Here is a 22,827-nt window from a genome sequence, read left to right as displayed (position 1 = left end):
AATTGTCTTTGTCATTAATAGTTTTGTCGGGAACCTACAGTTAGCTCTGGCTCCATTTCCATTAAGTATTGTCATTTCATTTTTCTTGTGGGGAGGTTACACTTGGCGACCCTGCCAGGATCGTATTTCGTTGAGAGTCTTTTGAAAAACAGTCAGATATCTGCTCTTATTTCTTAGATATAATTAGGATTTGGCGCAACGCTTTTATTAATTTGTGACTTTCTTTCCTCAGATCATCGGTAATTCGTTGCTCTGTTGTATTTTGTTTGTTGCTTTTGCATTGTGCTTATTTGTTTTGTGATTAATTGTGAGTATTGTAAAAATGCCGCGAAAGACTGTGAATAGTGTATCGCGAGGTATTATGAATGAATTTACCGACTTAAACAACGTGAACGATAGTAATTGTGACACGCAGTGTAATGATGACAATCCTGCGTTCACCGACAATCAGTGCGTTCCAGTCACCTCTAATGATGATTTTTGTCTTAATGATGAACAAACGAACTCGGTTATGTCCTCTGTTGATTTGACAATCGATGACGCGGGACGCTCTATTGTAATGAGCGCTGCCCAACCTAACACAACCGGTTTACTAGATTCAAGTAACGTTCAGGCAAATATTTTAAATGAAAATGAACGGGACACAGAAAGTACGCCGGATTTATTTAATTCCGAAATAGTGAGTGACAATGTATATCCGACTGAGAAACCTTTTTACAAATCTCAGAATAACCAAATGGTTGCAGAAAGTGAAACAATTCGAGATCCTCCATTAAATAGCACAGAGAATAGAAATGCTAATTCTGTATCGGATCCAATTATGGCACTATTGCTGCAACGAGTTAACCAAATTCTTGAAGAGAACAAACAACAGAGTGAAGAGTCCAAACAACAGAATGTAAATCTCAAACAACTTAATGAACAGGTCAAACAACAGAGTGAAAAATTAGATAACAATTCCAGACAGTTAAATGAAAAATTAGATAACAATTCCAGACAGTTAAATGAAAAATTAGATAACAATTCTAGACAGTTAAATGAAAAATTAGATAACAATTCCAGACAGTTAAGTGAACAAATTAGAGCCGTTGCCGCGCAGTGCCATGACACTAAGGAACAGTTACGCGAGGAAATTGAGGCTTGTTCAAGAAAAAGTAGCGAAGAAATTAGGTCTGTTGCTCATGAATTAAGAGAAATGCAAACAGCCACAACAGAAACACTTAGAGCGGAAATCAGTACAGTCGCTAAACAATGCTCGGAAAAAGCTACACAATTACGCGACGAGTTTAAAGCAATGACGGTAGAACTTTCGCGCACAATGGATGAAAAGATTGATGCGAAATTCGACCAACAGAACACACAAATTAACGAACGTCTTAGTCTTCACATACAGAACAGTGATACGCGTTTCCGCAAATTTATTGATGATCAAAACAAAGTAAAACGTCAAGTCATGGAAACAATCACTGCACAGAGACAAGAAGACAAACGTAAGATGTTTGCGAAGGCAAAAACATATGTAGACAATAATATTGCCACAGTGTCCGACGAAATTAATACATTCAAACAGTCGAACACAGAATTACGTGACGAAATTTCGGATCTTAAATCAAAAACAGATACACACACAATAGATATTCAAACAGTGACCGACAGACTCGAACAATTAGAACTAACACAGGATTCCGATGTCGTCAAAGCTGACGTTAGAAAACTGAACGAAACTACACGTAAATTGCAAAAACAGATTAACGCCTCTGATTCTAAAACCGATGATCAGGTTAAAATACTGACTGAAAAATGTGATGAATTGGCCAGTCGTATTGACGTCATCGAAAGTACTAATGACAATAAATCAGACGATACTTCACCGGTTTCATTTAATCAAACACCTGAATTTCAAAATTTACAGCAGACTATTAATGAGATAGATTCATCTAATAACACATTGCGTCGAAAACTGTCAAGTTTACAGCAGGAAGTAACAGAGTTGAAAAATATTTCGGTTAATAACGCATCACAGCAGACACCACTTTTCGAACATTTGCCAGACTCGCGCAACGCGTATAATGTGAGCAACTTACAGAGACTACAAGACTTAAAATCCGGAAAGCCACGCGACTTAAAATCAGAAAAGCCACGCAACTTGAAATCCGAAATGACACAGACAAACAGATTCTCACACAAACCTGAATGTTTTCTTAAATTCAGTGACGAGAACGTACATCACGAGCAATTTTTATTTGTAAGAAAATCTAAGGAACATAATAATGACAGAGCACAGATACACGTTTTGCACCGTATACGACAATTTATTTTTGTATTTTCACCGCTATTACCTGTAACGCAGAAATTAGCTTTGAACTGGATACGACAATTTGCTTTTGCATTTTCAACAGCATTGCGTGTAATACAGAAAATAGAATTAGCATGGATACTACAATTTTCTTTTGAATTTTTACCACCATTGCCTGGAACGCAAAAACTAAAATTTATTCGCAGTGCGTAATAGACCTCAGGGGATTCATTACGCTTTAATGAATATGTGCCGTAGCGAGCATAGGGCCCCGAGCTGTAGTAGTGCTGTTTCATCTTTAGTTTTCTGCACTGCTGCCTTCTCTTCTACTATCCTTTATATCTATCAAAACAGCTCTTTAACTATTGCTCTTCCTAGAATTAAGAAAAATGAGTAATGAGAACCCGATAAGACAAAATTTTACCGAATGTGACAATTTTCATTAGGCACTCCAAAAATGAGAACCACGAGAATTTTGGTAACAGATAAAAATCGTAATCATCAGTATGTGTAAAATTAACAGCAAACGCAATTTTTTGGTAACAATAGACGTTTTCCACCACAACAGCATGAAAGTCAGTCGCTTAGTATGCGTAACCAACAATGCAGTCTACAAGGTCAACCAAGCTTTAATGTTTCGCCGCGTGCACGTATAGTCCCAGCTACAATAAATAGTAACGCACAGCAGAGAAATAACTACGTACAGAAAACACACTATTTCGACTCGTATCGCAATGCGCCGTATAGAAGTGACTATTATGACAGACGTAAAATTAACGAGCACAATTTTCAGCGTACATTTCATTACAGTCGATCTTTTCAGCAGCAAGAATGTCAGCAACGACATATAATCATGAATGAAACAGACAATAGGTGTCATCTATAGCGTAAGATGTCAGGAAGAAATAACAGAACAGTTCATATAGTCAAAATACCATAACATCGTCCCGTAAATAACAGCACGTATGACAGAATTTGACGAGACACAGTACAGGTAGTCTATTCCAGTAACGTAAGCAATACTTATTGACACGCAGAATTTTGTTCACGAGAATGTTATTTGAAATATGCTTTGCTGAATACACCACTTTTATCGCACCCAGATCCTACTCGAAATTTTTCTATTGCCACCGACAGTTCTAACACAGCTTTAGGCGTACCCATTTTTCAGGAAATTGAAGAAGATAGATCTACAGTAATTAAAAACATCGCATTTGCAAGCCGTATTTTGTCACCTGCTGAACGAAATTATTCCGTTACTGAACTAGAAACATTATGTGTTGTATGGGCTTTTACGAGATTTAGGCATTTTCTTTATGGAAGACACACGACCGTTTACACAGATCACAGAGCGATACAATTTTTACTTTCTGCTAAATTCACTCACGACAGACTAAGCAGATGGAAGCTATATTTACAGGAATTTAATTTTACGATTGTTCACATTCCCGGCACACAAAATGTTATAGCAGACGCACTATCGCGTTCTCTCTGCAACAATCAACAAGACGTAGCAACCAACTTTTGCAAAGCAAATTTCAGCGTCATGTACATTCAGCAAGTTGCATTTGAAAATTTTATTTCGTCGTCATTACAGGACATAGCACGAGAGCAAAGCAAAGACAATGTGTGGAAAGAAATTAAACACCTTTGGCAAGATAAGAATAATGTTACGATTAGGAACCACTACGCTGTACGCAATGACATTCTGTTTCGCCGCTCTCATCCAGACAGCAACAACTGGTTACTATGCATTCCTGACGAACTGGTTAACAAATTAATATGGTACACGCATTTAAGCTACGCACATTACGGAGCTAGAAAATGTTTTCTTATATTGAGACAGAACTGTTATTTTACAAACATGGAAAAACGTATACGACGAGTTTTAGCGTCATGTAAAATTTGCCAGAAAGCTAAGTCAGACACCACTTCACACATTCCTCCATTATATCCCATTATACCTGTTAAATTAAGACATATGGCCGCAGTAGACATTTTTGGTCCAATTCCGAGAACTAATAGAGGTTTTTGCTACATCTTTGTCGCTGTTGAACTCACTTCAAAATTTGTTACCTTCACTCCGTTACGCAAAGCTACTGCTAAAACTGTTTCGAAAGCATTTGTAAAGCATTTCTTATTTCATGTAGGGCATGTGATGAAAGTAATTTCTGACAATGGATCACAATTTCGTTCTGTCATATGGACACGCATGTTACGAGCTAGAAACATTTCTCCGATTTATATATCCAAGTACCACGCCTCTTCGAACCCTTGTGAACGACTAATGAAAGAAATTGGTAAACTGTGTAGAATATACTGCCACAAAAGACATGTTAATTGGGACACACACATACACTCATTTCAAGATGTAATTAATTCCATTTCAAATGAATCCACTATGCTACCTCCGTCTGTTATACTGAAAAACGTTGAACCACCAAACAAAATCAAAGAGTTAGTAAATTTTCCTACATCTCGTCGATTACGACACCACGAAATAATTGACATTGCGCTGAACAACATCAAACGTGCCGCAGAGCGCCGGAGAAGACAGCAAAAACAGGTTTGTAGACACCGAGACTTTCACGTTGGACAGAAGATATTAGTACGTACACACTATTTATCCAGCAAATTAAAAGGTAAGTGCAGTAAATTTGAACTTCTATACGCAGGTCCATATCGGATTCGCAGCATTCCTCACCCCAATGTTGTACACGTCGAAACTCTGAGAACCAGAAAATCGAAAGGCAACCATCATGTGTCAAACATTAAACCCTTTATCGAATGAAACCACTTTACGATGTAACATGCTATGAGGCCGTTTACACATTTTATGACCACTTATGCAATTATATTCACATGACTAATTACTGATGATTATCGTATTTTTTCTTGGCAAGTGCCCGGCAAGGTAAGGTTAGCAGGTCGCTTTTCTTGTCGTTACACATCAGACCGTGCACATTTTTTGCTGAACTTACACATTTTATGACCACTTATGCAAGTATAATTATATGACTAATTACTGATGATGACTATCGTATTTTTCTTGGCAAGTGCCCGGCAAAGTAAGGTTAGCAGATCGCTCTTCTTGTCGTTACACATCAGACCGTGCACATTTTTTTCAAAAGAACTTATACATTTTATGACCACTTATGCAAGTATAATTATATGACTAATTACTGATGATGACTATCGTATTTTTCTTGGCAAGTGCCCGGCAAGGTAAGGTTAGCAGATCGCTCTTCTTGTCGTTACACATCAGACCGTGCACATTTTTTTCATTTTTTTTTGCGTATGATTGTTTTCCTGTTTTGTTTGTATGCACTGTGAACTAGTTAAGGTATAACACACACCATTTGACTCTGACATTTTGCCTTGTGATATCTCAACATCGTGACTGTTTTACATTTTCTTTTTTTGCTGCTGCATTACGATATTCTCTGTACACTTTTTGCCTTTAAACACTGTCTGTGCTTTGAGATGTTACGTTTTCTGTCATGTTATGTTGTATGCTTAATTGAGTCACCATTAACCAGTCACTATTTAATGGGTATATGATTTAAATGCAAGACATTAATCTTTGTTCATCAATTTCAGAAATAAATGATGCGTACAGGAAATGAATTAAACAGAAGTGGGAATTTCACCTATGGAATAAACGAAAGAAGATGCAATAAGCTAATGAGGACGAGTAAATGGATCGGAATTAACAAGCATTAACAAGAATATACTATACACATCGCAGAATAGCAGTCTTAACTAATTTTTTCTTTCAGAATACAAAGCGATTGATGCAAGCTGTCAGACAGAACTACACATTTTAGTTTTAAGTGATGAAATATGCTAGGGATTAGGAATAGTTGTGTGATGAATAATGAAATGATTTTTGCAGATGATAATGAATGCTGATAATGAACAATGATGAAGAATATGGTACTATGAATAATGAAGTTTTTGTTTACAGGTGATGATAATGATGGAGTTATGATGATATGAATAATGAAGTTTTTCTTTACAGATGAGGATAATGTTGAAGTTATGTATTTATGCTATGTAGTTATTTAAGTATTTGTTGCAGTTTACTTTGACAGCAGGTGTTATATTGCGTAGTAGGATGACTGAAGGTTTTGGAAAGGACAGCTATGGAACACATTTTTTTATACACATTTCACTACCTGTTAATTCGAAGTTCACTACTTTTCAGCATAGTCTGCGTTTCTTCTTTCAGCTCAATAATCCATTTTGTATTTTTCTTTCAGGAGAAGCTTTTTATGATACTTACTAAACTTGTTACTTATTATACCTGTTCTAGTACTTGCATTTTTCTTACCCAATTGTGTCTATCATTTATAAATGTGATAACCTTGCTACAGCTGACTCATGACGAATGACGTTACACAATCTTTTCATTTATAGGAACAACCTAGAAGCAATTTTTTCTCTTATTTCTTCTTGCTTTCCCTTATAATTACCCAAAGCAATGCATTGCTAGCAGAAAAAAACAAAATGTATTAACAGTCCCAGATAATGTCACTGGTTTATGATAATTCTGAATAATACTGATCAGCTCTGAATAGTATGTCACTTGAATAATGATTTCTTAATGATATGAAGAATACTGAATGATGAATAATGTTTTATACTATTCAATACTTGCTGGCCACTGAGTGCCCATAATTAATGTAACTTATAATGCCCATGCTTATTAATGCTATGACTGTAATTAACTGATTTTTTTAATAATGATTTCTTAATGATATGAAGAATACTGAATGATGAATAATGTTTTATACTATTCAATACTTGCTGGCCACTGAGTGCCCATAATTAATGTAATTACTTATTATGCCCGTGATTATTAAGGCTATGACTGTAATTAACTGATTTCTAATAATGATTTCTTAATGATATGAAGAATACTGAATGAAGAATAATGTTTTGTACTATTCAATACTTGCTGGCCACTGAGTGCCCATAATTAATGTAATTACTTATTATGCCCATGATTATTAAGGCTATGACTGTAATTAACTGATTTCTAATAATGATTTCTTAATGATATGAAGAATACTGAATGATGAATAATGTTTTATACTATTCAATACTTGCTGGCCACTGAGTGCCTATAATTAAGACTTTTTATGAACATGTTCTGTAATATTAAAATACATGGTACAGAAATGTTCAATGACTAGAGTATGGATACCGCAAACTACTTATGTAATCACTAATCAAGACTTGTGTGTTAGTTAATGTCCTTCACCTTCTGACCTAACTACCTGAAATTATTGTAACATCCATTTGTCTTGTCCATCCTCATTATCATGGAGCACTATATTTGGTTTTTGCACTAATTCTACGTTGGTGTGCCGCCTCTTAAAAGCGTGGTGTTGACACGACATGCTGTCCACCACTGTAGGCGAAGAAACTACTTATGTAATCACTAATCAAGACTTTGTTATGGAGCACTGTGTGCCGCCTCTTAAGAGCGTGGTGCTGACACGACATGCTGTCCACCACCGTAAGCGATGAAGACGTTATTCTGGTCCCACTGTTTGGTGTACCTGGTATACTGCCAAATGATAGTATGGAATACTACTACGACGTTTCACTGTCTTGATACGCTGATAAATACTTCTGGGAACGGACATGCAGATTGTATCACTTAGTATTGTGATTCTGTGGAAAGATATGGACTTTCAGTGCAGCTGTGTGCAAACTAAAGTGCTACAACCATGATGCAATCCTTTCATTTCCTATCCTAATAGTGAAAATCATTTTTAACTAACATCATTTATGTTCATGGCCTATACATTTTTTCTCGATTTGTTGAACTCCAGTGCGAGTACACTTATGTCACCTGTCGACATGATTTTTTTGCTATTATGTTTATTTATTGTGAAAATACTAAAGACATTTTTTGATTTGTCCTGAAATGCAGTATGTGTGCACTCTTGTCATCTATATTGTATATACTTTCGTGATTTGATGATTTTTCTACCCTTGCATTTATTTGTTATAAAAATGTTCAAAAGTTTTCAGTGCATGTGCACTTATGTGAATATGTTTTCAACTGAACTCCAGTGCCTGTGCACTCTTCTCATTTTCAACATGATTTGTGTTTTTCTGTACAATTTTATGATTTATGTCATTTGTTACTCATTGTATATATATTTCGTCTTTGCACTTTGTTATCTGTCAAATAATTTGTATATACATTTTTCGGATTTGCTGATATGCTCAGTACTTATATTTTCTCTTGTCTGTAATGTTTTGTAATCAGTGCATGCGCACAACATTTAATTCATGTATTACACCCAAATAATTTGTAAATGTTAATTAATTAAATGAAAAATTTGTTACGATGGCAAGTCCAAATGACTCACCATCGCTGCCAAATTTTTTGCCCCCCAGTGGAGGGTTATGAAACACGTATGTTGTGCGGCAGCGATGCTGAGGCATTGTAGAATCTCTGACCAGAGCAGTTGCGCTCGAAGCGCAGTGCAGTACAGTTGTATCTCGGTAGCAGTCGCGTAATGTAGTGTGTCGCGAGCAGTCGCGTAATGTAGTGTGTCGCGAGCAGTCGCGTAAAGTTGTGTGTCGCGAGCAGTCGCGTAAGGTAGTCTGTTGGTAGCTGCCGCGGAGAGTAGTATGTCTGTAGCAGTTGCGTCGGCGGGCGTCGGCACAGCGATGGTCAAGATTCAGGACAAGGTATAATTTTATTAAATAAATGTTTATGCAGCTTTGCGCTTATCAGATAATGTAAGGTCCACTCATTGTAATTTAACTTTCAAAAATCGCCCCCAATAATAATTTGGATTTAAAAAAAAAACAATTTTACAAACAATCATTCAAATTCCCTCCATTTCCCTTTAACAAAATTTTTCAAAAAAAAAGGCAATTGCAATGTTTTTCCTCCAAGCCGCAGCCAACAATAAGAGCAGAATTTTGACATGCAGTTTCACTAAGGTAAGAAATTTATTCTCGTTTCGCACAGGGCAAACACCGACTTTTCGGTTGAATTGAGTTTTGATTATCATTACAGTTTCATTATCATGGAATTAGCGTTCATTATTTAATGGGAACTTGTACTTGAGTCAGATAGCTAATTTTTGTTTAATTGTCTTTGTCATTAATAGTTTTGTCGGGAACCTACAGTTAGCTCTGGCTCCATTTCCATTAAGTATTGTCATTTCATTTTTCTTGTGGGGAGGTTACAGGGCGTATAGTGGGCATGCGGGAGGCCGGGTGGACGTACCGCCGAATTGCTCAACACGTGGGGCGTGAGGTCTCCACAGTACATCGATGTTGTCGCCAGTGGTCGGCGGAAGGTGCACGTGCCCGTCGACCTGGGACCGGACCGCAGCGACGCACGGATGCACGCCAAGACCGTAGGATCCTACGCAGTGCCGTAGGGGACCGCACCGCCACTTCCCAGCAAATTAGGGACACTGTTGCTCCTGGGGTATCGGCGAGGACCATTCGCAACCGTCTCCATGAAGCTGGGCTACGGTCCCGCACACCGTTAGGCCGTCTTCCGCTCACGCCCCAACATCGTGCAGCCCGCCTCCAGTGGTGTCGCGACAGGCGTGAATGGAGGGACGAATGGAGACGTGTCGTCTTCAGCGATGAGGGTCGCTTCTGCCTTGGTGCCAATGATGGTCGTATGCGTGTTTGGCGCCGTGCAGGTGAGCGCCACAATCAGGACTGCATACGACCGAGGCACACAGGGCCAACACCCGGCATCATGGTGTGGGGAGCGATCTCCTAGACTGGCCGTACACCACTGGTGATCGTCGAGGGCCACTGAATAGTGCACGGTACATCCAAACCGTCATCGAACCCATCGTTCTACCATTCCTAGACCGGCAAGGGAACTTGCTGTTCCAACAGGACAATGCACCTCCGCATGTATCCCGTGCCACCCAACGTGCTCTAGAAGGTGTAAGTCAACTACCCTGGCCAGCAAGATCTCCGGATCTGTCCCCCATTGAGCATGTTTGGGACTGGATGAAGCGTCGTCTCACGCGGTCTGCACGTCCAGCACGAACGCTGGTCCAACTGAGGCGCCAGGTGGAAATGGCATGGCAAGCCGTTCCACAGGACTACATCCAGCATCTCTACGATCGTCTCCATGGGAGAATAGCAGCCTGCATAGCTGCGAAAGGTGGATATACACTGTACTAGTGCCGACATTGTGCATGCTCTGTTGCCTGTGTCTATGTGCCTGTGGTTCTGTCAGTGTGATCATGTGATGTATCTGACGCCAGGAATGTGTCAATAAAGTTTCCCCTTCCTGGGACAATGAATTCACGGTGTTCTTTTTTCAATTTCCAGGAGTGTATTTCAATGTGTCATCTTCTAGTTTTGGACATTTTGCATTCAGTCCTCTATTTGCACGTCTAGTCTTCCTAATTTTTTTCAGTTCTTCTTTACTAGCCCACTAATCGCGAGTAGTTTTTTCTGTTGATGGCAGTGTTAACAAGCTTCTGAATCTCCGCGACTCATGTTCGTCGCATCGGTGAATCCAATGTTGCCAGATAGAGGTGGTTTCCCGCGGCGTCGAAATATGGCCATTTTCATGACGCGGGAATATTAAATAAAACATTGGACATTTTTACATTAATTTCGAGTATGAGACGCACCTGGAGTTTGGAGGCAATTTTTCGAAGAAAAAGTGCATCTTATAGTCCATAAAAACGGTAGTTTAATTTTGTACTACCACATGTTTTCATTGGAGCGTACGCATATTGAGTTATTCAAGAACATATAGAAGCGTTATTAAACGTGTTCTATCATGGAAACCGTTTGGAACGGGACATATGTGAAGCTTTGTTCAGAGTCACTAATACTATCACCCCTCAAAGCATGTATCTTTTCTCCTGGGTCATCCAGTATAAATAATGTTTAAATTCTATGAACCTAGGATAGTATTTCTGCAACTGTTCATTGTCCCGAAGTAGTATACGATAGTACAGTGTCTTCGAAACTTGTACTCTCTGGTCTGGCATGCGATAGCTGTCTAGTATTTTTTGTAGTTACGCGTCTTCCTGGCGGCTGAGGCATTGTCGTATGGCACCGGCAACACGAGCCCACGAACTCATGAGTGGTTCTGAAGAAATTGGGTTAGTCAATGTTTGTGCAGAGTTTCTTCGGGTACGTCATATCCTGCTGAAGCTACTCCTTGACGATTAGATTCCGTATACAATTTGCTGAGATGTGTCATCCGTGGCCCAAATAGTTCCACAGGTTACCTGTGGGATTCAGTGATTTAGTGGACTAGTAGAGAATAAATAGGGTGACTGAATGTTTGTCAAACAAGTTATGTATGCGTGCATTGCTGTAAATATGGCTGTCGTCTTCCCGGAAGGCGGGAGCCTCGATAACACACTCTCACAGTACATGTACAAGACAGGACAACGCTGACTTCCCGAGAATACTGAAGTATAGATAGTGGTTGAAGTTCACGGTCATCTGAATGAGTGGAGCCAAGTCGTGGTACCGAAAATATGCTCGAAACTTCACAGACCCACGTCCGGATTGAACCACATCCCCGACAGACTACGGGTTAACGCCTCGCTGCGGCGTCGTTGTGCTCGACGGCACGCACCACTGAAAAAGATGCAAAATTCCTGCTCGGTGGACCATACTACAAGCGTCCTGTGCAGCTTCTAAGTTGTTTGGACCATTAAGGACACGGAGCTTTACGTACCACTGTGATCGATGGCCTTTTGCGAGCTATCCGACTGCAGGTGAGTACTACTTGCAGATCCCTTCGATATGGTCTCTGAGAAACTGGACGATATGCACCTGCATTCATCGTCAGCAGCAATTCCTGTCCGGTTTGAAATCTATTGTCTCTGTCAAGGAGTAGCTCTCGTATGTGGTGTCTCTCTGTAGTATCTCTTTACGATCACAGTTCATAGGCCGTATTACATGGCTGCGAGTGTTACACGATTCCTTGCAGTCATATTCGGTAGTCAGCATTCATACACCAAGAAATCGACAAATGTCATTCATGGTCATGGGAACGTTCATAACTGGTTGTTCCTTTCCGCCATTTTGCAACGTTTCCACCGTGACACATTTCCCCGCGCCGGTTCCGTACAGCTGATTGCCTCATTCACAACACTTCGCTGCCCGACGTGACTCACGCCAGCTGTGGAGGTTAAACGGCCACCTGCTACCAGGTCTACAGGATCTGCAGCGCTAGAAAGCGAAAACTGAGATCCTTTAAGAGACTGACTAATGCCTGTTGAAATTATACCCCACTTTCTTTCTTTAGAGTGACCTGTGCACCTGAATTGTGGCTGTCCTTTAGTACATTTTCCCTGTATTGTCTCAAGAAACTCGCATGCTCAATGGATTTACTGCTAGCTGTCCCCGGCCATGCTTTGCTATCGCTCAGTCTGGTTAAATGGGAAAGAAAGAAAAGAGAAAGCACACTTTTCCTATATGTATGAGAGCTTGATATACGTTCTTATCTCTTTCTCTCTCCTTTCTCTGTCCGTCTCCTCCCCCCCTCTTCCCCCCCTCCCCCCTCTGCATCTCCTCCAGCCTGCTCTGTCTTCCACACTCTCAGTCTATCACCTCCTGCCCTCTTTCTCTTCCCATCTCCCCCTTCCTTCTTCTCTCCCCATCTTCTACTGCCCTCCCTCTCTCTGTCCCTCTCCTACATCCCGTTTTCTATGTCCATTTCCTCCCACACCCCCAGTCTGTTTCATTTTTCCCTCTTCCTCTCTGAACATGAGCCTCATTTATTGTTATATATTAAAAGTATATAGTCTATATTTGTCTAAATGTATATACGCTCATTACAGTAATGCGTGAAGATTGGAAGCAAATCGAGAAGGCACATTTTGACCTTTTTGGCAACAGTATTTTCCCTTATGTTAAAGAACTAGGTACCTAAAACGTGCCCGTATTAGAATTCAACATTGTGTCGGAATTTCAAAGCAATCCATGAAGAACTTTTATGGATTTGATTTTTGGAAGAAGTTTCTAGTTATATAGAAATTGTAGATGTTCCTAATCGGAAATGTCCGTATTTTTGACCGAATGCTTTGAAATTTTGACACAACGTTGCATTGGAAAAAAGGTTCAAATGGCTTTGAGCACTATCGGACTTAACTTCTGAGGTCATCAGTCCCCTAGAACTTAGAACTACTTAAACCTAACTAACGTAAGGACATCACACACATCCATGCCCGCGGCAGGATTCGAACCTGCGACCGTAGCCGTGGCGCGGTTCCAGACTGTAGATCCTAGAACCGCTCGGCCACCCCGGCCGGAACTGCCCTGGAATACACGTGTATTTTTACATACCATTTTAAAAAAATACATCTAATATATAATATTTTGTAAATTTAATCATATGGAAACATTCTTACAAAAATCTGAAAAAGTATATATATCATACTGTACGTATCATATACTAAAGAAATAGGTACTTAAAAACACGCTTGTATTAGAATGCAACGTTGTGCCAAAAGTCCAAAGCAATCAGTCAAGAACTTTCGGAGACACGTGATTTTGAACAAACGAACATTTACATTTTTAGAGTGAAAATCTCACTCTGGAAACATCCCCCAGGCTGTGGCTAAGCCATGTCTCCGCAGTATCCTTTCTTTCAGGAGTGCTAGTTCTGCAAGTTTCGCAGGAGAGCTTCTGTAAAGTTTGGAAGGTAGGAGACGAGGTCCTGGCAGAAGTAAAGCTGTGAGTACCGGGCGTGAGTCGTGCTTCGGTAGCTCAGTTGGACGAGTACTTGCCCGCGAAAGGCAAAGGTCCCGAGTTCGAGTCTCGGTCGAGCACACAGTTTTAATCTGCCAGGAAGTTTCATTTACATTTTTATTTGGATAATCTTCTATACTCTAATCTTCTCTTCCACTCATTTAAGGACGCTGTAATTGGTGATTTTATCGGCACTTGCGATTTTCAGGACGTGCTTGTGACATCACGGGACTAAAAAAATTCACCCTTTCCCTACCCTCAGCACCTAACGTCCAAGTCTCACCGCGATGTAGTGCCACTGTCCCAGAGCCGGTTCGAGAACAATTTTGCACACATGCAAACTTAAACATCTGCCCCCACCCCTTCTTTATACGAAGACTTTCACCCGTGTCAGTTCTCGCTTCTAATTACTATCCGCACTGCACACAAATGTTGAACTCGAGAGCCCCTGCTCCCCTCTCAGGTTGGCGCCCAAGCGTCTGCTACTAACTGTGGTATACAAATCTTGTAGTTGTAGCGTCTCTGGTATTCCTTTCAGCTTGGCCCGTGTCGCTGAGGCCCTTAATCAGCATTGCACACACCATAAATGTAATTTAGGAAACCAGATTAGTAGGCTTTTATTTAGTGAGGTTAATATTGTAATTAGGCTGTTTATGTTTTCTTATTGGCAACGTTACGTAGCGCTCTGTATGAAAATCACTGGCTGTGCTGTGTGCAGTCTGTGGCTAGTTTGCATTGTTGTCTGCCATTGTAGTGTTGGGCAGCGGCAGCTGGATGTGAACAGCGCGTAGCGTTGCGCAGTTGGAGGTGAGCCGCCAGCGGTGGTGGATGTGGGGAGAGAGATGGCGGAGTTTTGAAATTTTTAAAACTGTATGTCATGAACTGCTATGCATATTATGAGTTTTCAACATTATTAAGGTAAATACATTGTTTGTTCTCTATTAAAATCTTTCATTTGCTAACTATGCTTATCAGTAGTTAGTGCCTTCCGTAGTTTGAATCTTTTATTTAGCTGGCAGTAGTGGCGCTCGCTGTATTGCAGTAGTTCCAGTAACGAAGATTTTTGTGAGGTAAGTGATTTGTGAAAGGTATAGGTTAATGTTAGTCAGGGCCACTCTTTTGTAGAGATTTTTGAAATTTAGATTGCGTTGCGCTAAAAATATTGTGTGTCAGTTTAAGGACAGTCGTGTATAATTGTTTTAAGGGGACGTTTCATAATATATTCTTCTTTTTTTATCGGAGGCTCAGATTGCTTGGGTACTCTTGTTTCCTACTTCTCTTCTTTCACCTGTCGTGAGTGGTCTTGCTCCCTAAATAAGTAAATGACTCAAGTTATTGCATCACCTTCTTGCATGCACTTACTGGACTTTTCGCTTCCCTGTTTTGTCACGGACAACTTTATTTTAGATTCATTTACTTTTATGTTATATTCTTTGTGTTTGACTTTATGCATATACTTAACAAATATGAAAGATATTCTTAATTTTCAGTTATATCAATTATGTGTTCAGCATACCTACTACTTTTCCATGTATTGCCACACCTACCTCTATCTGTTCCCTGATTATATTCAGTGCCACTTCTACGTACAGATTGCCGGCCGAAGTGGCCGTGCGGTTAAAGGCGCTGCAGTCTGGAACCGCAAGACCGCTACGGTCGCAGGTTCGAATCCTGCCTCGGGCATGGATGTTTGTGATGTCCTTAGGTTAGTTAGGTTTAACTAGTTCTAAGTTCTAGGGGACTAATGACCTCAGCAGTTGAGTCCCATAGTGCTCAGAGCCATTTGAACCATTTTCTACGTACAGATTAAAAATAAATTGGGCGTAACGTACATTATTTCCGAATTCCTTCCAGAATTTGTGGTTTCTTCCTGTGTTGATCGCCCATCAGTAACAGTCGTCACGTTTCTGTAAAGGTGCCACATCAGCTGCCAGTCTCAGTTCCTATTTCTTCAGTACCTCAAACTTTTTTTTTCCAATTTCACATTATCAAACGCTTTTTGTACATCTACAAAAGCGACGAATGTTGTTAAATTCCTTTCAACATCTTTCTCTACAGCTAATTTTAAAAGCAATATTCCTTCTCTGGTTCCCCAGTTTTTGCTAAAGCTGATCTGGTCTTCTGAGACCAACATGTTTACCAGTAACCGAAACACATCTTCTGCCTGATTTTAGATTTATCTCTTGTTCTGCACAATCTCTCGAGAATCATTCCGGAATAGCGTAAGCCTATACGGCATTCCTGACCATCTCACTGATGATTTCAGTAACCTGTACCTAGATTCGACTTTCTGTATAAGAACAGACGACCACTTTCTTTATTACTCTGACAGGCGTCAGACAAGAGCACATGTTGTCACTATTATAAAAGTGAAATAACGACGTCAGCCACAAGAGGTCATTGAAACAATTCGATGGCGACAAGCGGAAACTGGTGCCGCAGCAGCACTCGAACCCGGACTTCTCACTTTACGCGAGTGGTCGCCTTAATCGTTTCGGCTATCCGTGCTCGCTTCCCCTCCGGCCCAAATTCCCGACTTCACGCACACTACCTCCGTAGCGCCCCCCTGGCCGTCAACCTCATTGGTCGCAGCTTTCAGCAAGACTTCCACAAGAGGTCGGATATGGCGTGCATCCACACTGAAGATATTATGAAATACCGTCATGGCATATATATTACTATTACACCAGTGGCATCTGTTCTTTCAAGCGTGTCCGAAAGAACAGGCATCACGCATTCATATAACAGTAATTGTCACCATTACTAATAAGTCGTAGATTTCATAACGAGAAAAATTATGGACAACTCTAAAACGGGCATAATGAGGAATCTACACTTATGGATTTGGATTTTGCTGATGACGTCGTTCGTCTGGCAGAAACACCACAAAATGAACAATTAATGACTACGAAGATGGATGGAATGGCCAGTTCTGTAGGGCTAAAAATAAACAGTGAACAAACAAAAACAATGTGAATAAAAAGTGGAAATGAATGTACTTAAATTAGAATGCAGCAGAAGGTAGTAGTAGGAGCATTCTCTGTGATGAAGGGGCCGTGGACGAAGACATCACCAACAGCAATGCAAAAAATTCTGCAGACTTCCAACGAATGAGTTCCATACGACAACTAGAGTCTATTTGTATCTTCGCAAATGTATGAATCCATGGTCTCGTGACGATGTGTATCAATAAAGTCTCCTCGGTCTTATGGCGGCGTTAGATGTTTCAAATCTGGAGCTTTGTTAAGCGGCCTGGGGCTCGCCCATCCCGAGGCTGAAGCGCGCGCGACGGACGCGGGACGAAAACAATTACCGTATTTGGCGAGGTAGAGAGCAACAGTGACGTCACAGCCAGCAGCGCTTCTATATAATGGCGGGGCCACCGTGACACGGCAGTCGTTTACCACTTGACAATGACCGAGGAGAGATAGGTCGAAAGCTGGGGGGATTTTTAACACCTCACGCCGCCGGAAACCCTTGAAGATTTTCATATGTCCACAAAGTTTTGGCTGTACTCCTGTATCATCCTGCCGATGGTCGTATACACGTGTGACACTTGGAAAATGTCAGCAAAATCAACACACGAGCTCAATGTTTTTCACCAACCCACTGGACTGTGTTTGTTTCCCAATGGTGACGCTGGGTTCCTCTCTTCACACAGTTTACATCGTACAGGACTGGTTCTGTAAGCACGAGGACGAATTGAAGGCTACTCTCCTCGCCGCCACCCTCACTAGATCTCAATATTATGGAACCTTTTTGATTGACTTTGGAGAGAAGCGTGCTTGATCGCTACTCGTCTCCATCGATGTTACCTGAACTCGCCACTGTTTTGCGCGAAGAATGATACAAGATTCCGTTGAAAATCATAAACGATCTGCATTCATCCATTCCGAGAAGGTCTGGAGCCGATTTGAAAGCTTATGGGTTCCTGCACCGTATCAGACACGGTAATGTGTAGTGTTCTTCGTGTTCCATACCTTTGGGCATCCCCTGTAAAGCGCAAATGAACCACGAGACAGGTAACTAATTGACTGTCCAGGAAAAACAACACATTAGACACTGTGGCACTTTGTCAGCTAATAACCAAGATACTAAAAGGTATCAGATAGATTATATAATGGTAAAACAGAGATTTAGGAACCAGGTTTTAAATTGTAAGACATTTCCAGGGGCATATGTGGACTCTGACCACAATCTATTGGTTATGAATTGCAGATTAAAATTGAAGAAACTGCAAAAAGGTGGGAATTTAAGGATATGGGACCTGGATAAACTGACTAAACCAAAGGTTGTACAGAGTTTCAGGGAGAGCATAAGGGAACAATTGACAGGCTGGGGGGAAAAATACAGTAGAAGAAGAATGGGTAGCTTTCAGGGATGAAATAGTGAATGCAGCAGAGGATCAGATAGGTAAAAAGATCAGGGCTAGTACAAACCCTTGGGTAACAGAAGAAATATTGAATTTAATTGATGAAAGGAGAAAATATAAAAATGCAGTAAATGAAGCAGGCAAAAAGGAATACAAACGTCTCAAAAATGAGATCAACAGGAAGTGCAAAATGGCTAAGCAGGGATGGCTAGAGGACAAATGTAAGGATGTAGAGGCTTATCTCACTAGGACTTCAGGAAGAATATAATAATTCTAATCCCAAAGAAAGCAGGTGTTGACAGATGTGAAAATTACCGAACTATCAGTTTAATAAGTCACAGCTGCAAAATACGAACGCCAATTCTTTTCAGACGAATGGAAAAACTAGTAGAAGCCGATCTCGGGGAAGATGAGTTTGGATTCCGTAGAAATATTGGAACACGTGAGGCAATACTGACCTTACGACTTATCTTAGAAGAAAGATTAAGGAAAGGCAAACCTATGTTTCTAGCATTTGTAGACTTAGAGAAAGCTTTTGACAATGTTGACTGGAATACTCTCTTTCAAATTCTAAAGGTGGCAGGGGTCAAATACAGGGAGCGAAAGGCTATTTACAATTTGTACAGAAACCAGATGGCAGTTATAAGAGTCGAGGGGCATGAAACGGAAGCAGTGGTTGGGAAGGGAGTGAGACAGGGTTGTAGCCTCTCGCCGATGTTATTCAATCTGTATATTGAACAAGCAGTAAACGAAACAAAAGAAAAATTCGGAGTAGGTATTAAAATCCATGGAGAAGAAATAAAAACTTTGAGGTTCGCCGATGACATTGTAATTCCGTCAGAGACAGCAAAGGACTTGGAAGAGCGCTTGAACGGAATGGACAGTGTCTTGAAAGGAGGATATAAGATCAACATCAACAAAAGCAAAACGAGGATAATGGAATGTAGTCGAATTAAGTCGGGTGATGCTGAGGGAATTAGATTAGGAAATGAGACACTTACAATAGTAAAGGAGTTTTGCTATTTTGGGGAGCAAAATAACTGACGATGGTCGAAGTAGAGAAGATATAAAATGTAGACTGGCAATGGCAAGGAAAGCGTTTCTGAAGAAGAGAAATTTGTTAACATCGAGCATAGATTTAAGTGTCAGGAAGTCGTTTCTGAAAGTATTTGTATGGAGCGTAGCCATGTATGGAAGTGGAACATGGAAGATAAATAGTTTGGACAAAAAGAGAATAGAAGCTTTCGAAATGTGCTACAGAAGAATGCTGAAGATTAGATGGGTAGATCACATAACTAATGAGGAGGTATTGAATAGAATTGGGGAGAAGAGGAGTGTGTGGCACAACTTGACGAGAAGAAGGGACCGGTTGGTATGACATGTTCTGAGGCATCAAGGGATCACAAATTTAGCATTTGAGGGCAGTGTGGAGGGTAAAACTCGTAGAGGGAGACCAAGAGATGAATACACTCAGCAGATTCAGAAGGATGTAGGCTGCAGTAGGTACTGGGAGATGAAGAAGCTTGCACAGGATAGGGATAGCATGGAGAGCTGCATCAAACCAGTCTCAGTGTGAAGACCACAACAATAACCAAGATACAATCGCACAGAGCATTGCTCAAGGCGCGCGACTGGTACAATGTGTTTTTGAGTAACAGATCCCAACACGGTATACTGGGCACCAAATATTCGACGGATGCCAAAGTAATTTCGTGGAGAGGGATGGCTAGGGAGGGGGTACATCAAACAAGCATAGTAAGAACTCCGACATTCCCAATACACACACGCGATTAACCGGACTGGGTCAGCAACGCAGTCACTCTTATCTATCGGATAGTCACTGGATGATGCGGTAATATTTATGGAATATTCCGTCGATTTTTGCAGAAACATAAACATATAAAAATTTGAATACACAGTTCTAATGTTCCACAGTCACGTTTATTTAATAGTTCGTTATGAACCAGCTTTGGACTACTTAGGCCATCATCAGTTAAGACTAAACAGATGGTCCACACAACTTCACCTAGAATTGTTATACAGAGATATGTGCTAGTTTGTGATTATATCGATACAAATGGGTCTGAGCACTATGGGACTTAACATCTGTGGTCATCAGTCTCCTAGAACTTAGAACTACTTGAACCTAACTAACCTAAGGACATCACACACATCCATGACCGAGGCAGGATTCGAACCTGCGACCGTAGGGGTCGCGCGGTTCCAGACTGAAGCGCCTAGAACCGCTCGACCACACCTGCCGTCTACCGATACAAAACACAAGCTCAATGTAATACCGAAGAGAATCTGAACAAATGAATCTTACATTACAGTATATTAAAATATTGAAACTGTATGAATGTATACTACAAATATGTGGTACAAGTGAGTAATGGCTCAGACTACTATGTCATGTGGGAAAAACTGCTGAATGCGATAAACAGACCGAAGAAAGGCTGGAGGGGAGCAGAAAGAAGTCTACGAAATGTGGGTTTCGAACAGTTATAAAAGCTTATCTGATGGAGAGAGAAATAATAACTGGCTGCTACTTTAACAGGGGTGGGTAATGGAACTGTGTTTGGTCGTTAAGGACCAGGTCAGGATTCTGTGAAAATTAAACTCCTCCCGAACAGGCCACGAAGGCCCAACGGTACCGACCGGCCGCCGTGTCATCCTCAGCTCATAGGCGTCACTGGATGCGGATAGATGCGGATATGGAGGGGCATGTGGTCAGCACACCGCTCTCCCGGCCGTATGTCAGTTTCGGAGACCGGAGCCGCTGCTTCTCAATCTAGTAGCTCCTCAGTTTGCCTCACAAGGTCTGAGTTCGCCCCGCTTGCCAACAGCGGTCGGCAGACCGGATATCACCTGTCCAAGTGCTAGCCCGATCCGACAGCGCTTAACTTCGGTGATCTGACGGGAACCGGTGCTACCACTGCGGCAGGATTCTGTGACTGGCGTTTGTTAATCACCAGACTTCCGTGTAATGTCAGTTTTCTGCCTTTAGTTTCTGTATGGAGAACATCACATTTTACGTCATATGAATGACATTGCTGAGCACGCCCTGAATGAATGTCATTCAGGCGGCTAATGAAGTGGTCTGGACTGGCGGGACACAGCCGCTGCTTCCTCGGTAGGCCATGTCTAGTGCAGCCCGGGATCCCAACTGTAGTAACAGGCACCGCATTGATGTGAGATTTCGTATGTCAGCGGCAGCTGATGACCCCCCCCCCCCCCCCCAATGCTAACGCTTTTGTGTGATATTGCTACTCCTGTTCCATCTGCTTTGATTCGGGGCGTGCTCCCGTGTTGTTTAGGGCCGCCCAGTGCAGCTCGCGTGTGTCTGGCCCCGGCCCGGCCCGGCCACCCCCGCCGTGGCGAGGCGTGCGGATCGCGTGCCCCGTGCTGCCGCTGCCGCCCGCCTCCCTGCCACCCCCGCTATCGATTAGCCGGCCGCAGTCCCGGCGAGTCGAGGCGCCGTACAGGAGCAGAGGCAGTGGCAGGAGCGTGGCTCCCTCAGGCTGGGGCGACTGCCGAACCTGCACAGCCGCGGCTGCTGCGCGGCGGCCCCGTGGCACCTCTCGCCCTCTCGGTAGCAGTGGCCTGCAGGTGCATCCTCTCTCCCCGCGCTGGACTAACAGTCGGTGTAGCGACGGCTACTGTCCAGTTCACTTCGTCCTGAGGTTCTCTGGAGCCACGTGCACTGAAGGTTCTCGGTTACCGAACGTTTCACTACATAATTCGCGGAAAACTACGTCAATGAAATTAGGTTTGAGCCAACCGATCAGATATGCAAAACCCACAGTGAAATGATTAGGTCGTAACAGTTAAAAAATTATGACAGACCGGGACTCGACTCCATTCCTTGATTTTAGTGAGCATTCCCCGTAACGTTTGGTTATCTGAACCAACACCGACTCAAAGGGAGGCCTCGGCGCTTGTTCGTGACGTCACGTGAGCTAGGCACGGCGAGCGCCAGGTCTGTTGCAGGCATACTCATAATGGTGGTGTCTCCCTCTCTGACACAGGAAAATGTGAAACTATTGGCGGTAGTTGACCGAGACACATTGTTCTGAGAGATTTCTGCAGTCAATTAATTGTGCAATTCATTACACTTCTTAACAAATAGTGTACTCCTGAACTTAAATTTCTACCTGTTTTAAGGATTGACATACAAAAACAACTTCATGGTCCAGCAGCAACAGAATTCGTACTTCTTTACCTTATTTGTAAATCTGAGGAAGTTACGTTTGTACTGGATTGCTTTTACAACAAACTGTGAACATATTGGTGCTCTTCTATAGGTATCTTGGTTGACTATGGGGTGAGGAGCACTGAATTTTAATGAAATATCTTGCGCTTGTACACGTTGGAGGAGGGGATGGGGGACAGAAGAAGAGGCAAAACAGAGATACTTGTTTTATCA

General features: G+C 41.6%; 1 protein-coding gene across 1 annotated transcript in view; it reads right to left on the bottom strand.

Annotated features, from left to right (window-relative positions):
- LOC126240398 (class E basic helix-loop-helix protein 22-like) overlaps positions 1-22,827 on the bottom strand; it is a 1,429,918-nt gene that overhangs the window by 839,432 nt on the left and 567,659 nt on the right. The gene's annotated exons all lie outside the window — the stretch shown is intronic.

This window comes from Schistocerca nitens, chromosome 1, assembly GCF_023898315.1.
Source record: "Schistocerca nitens isolate TAMUIC-IGC-003100 chromosome 1, iqSchNite1.1, whole genome shotgun sequence".
Lineage (NCBI taxonomy): Eukaryota > Metazoa > Arthropoda > Insecta > Orthoptera > Acrididae > Schistocerca > Schistocerca nitens.
Note: the sequence above shows the minus strand (reverse complement) of the source record. Positions and strands in the feature narration are given on the sequence as shown.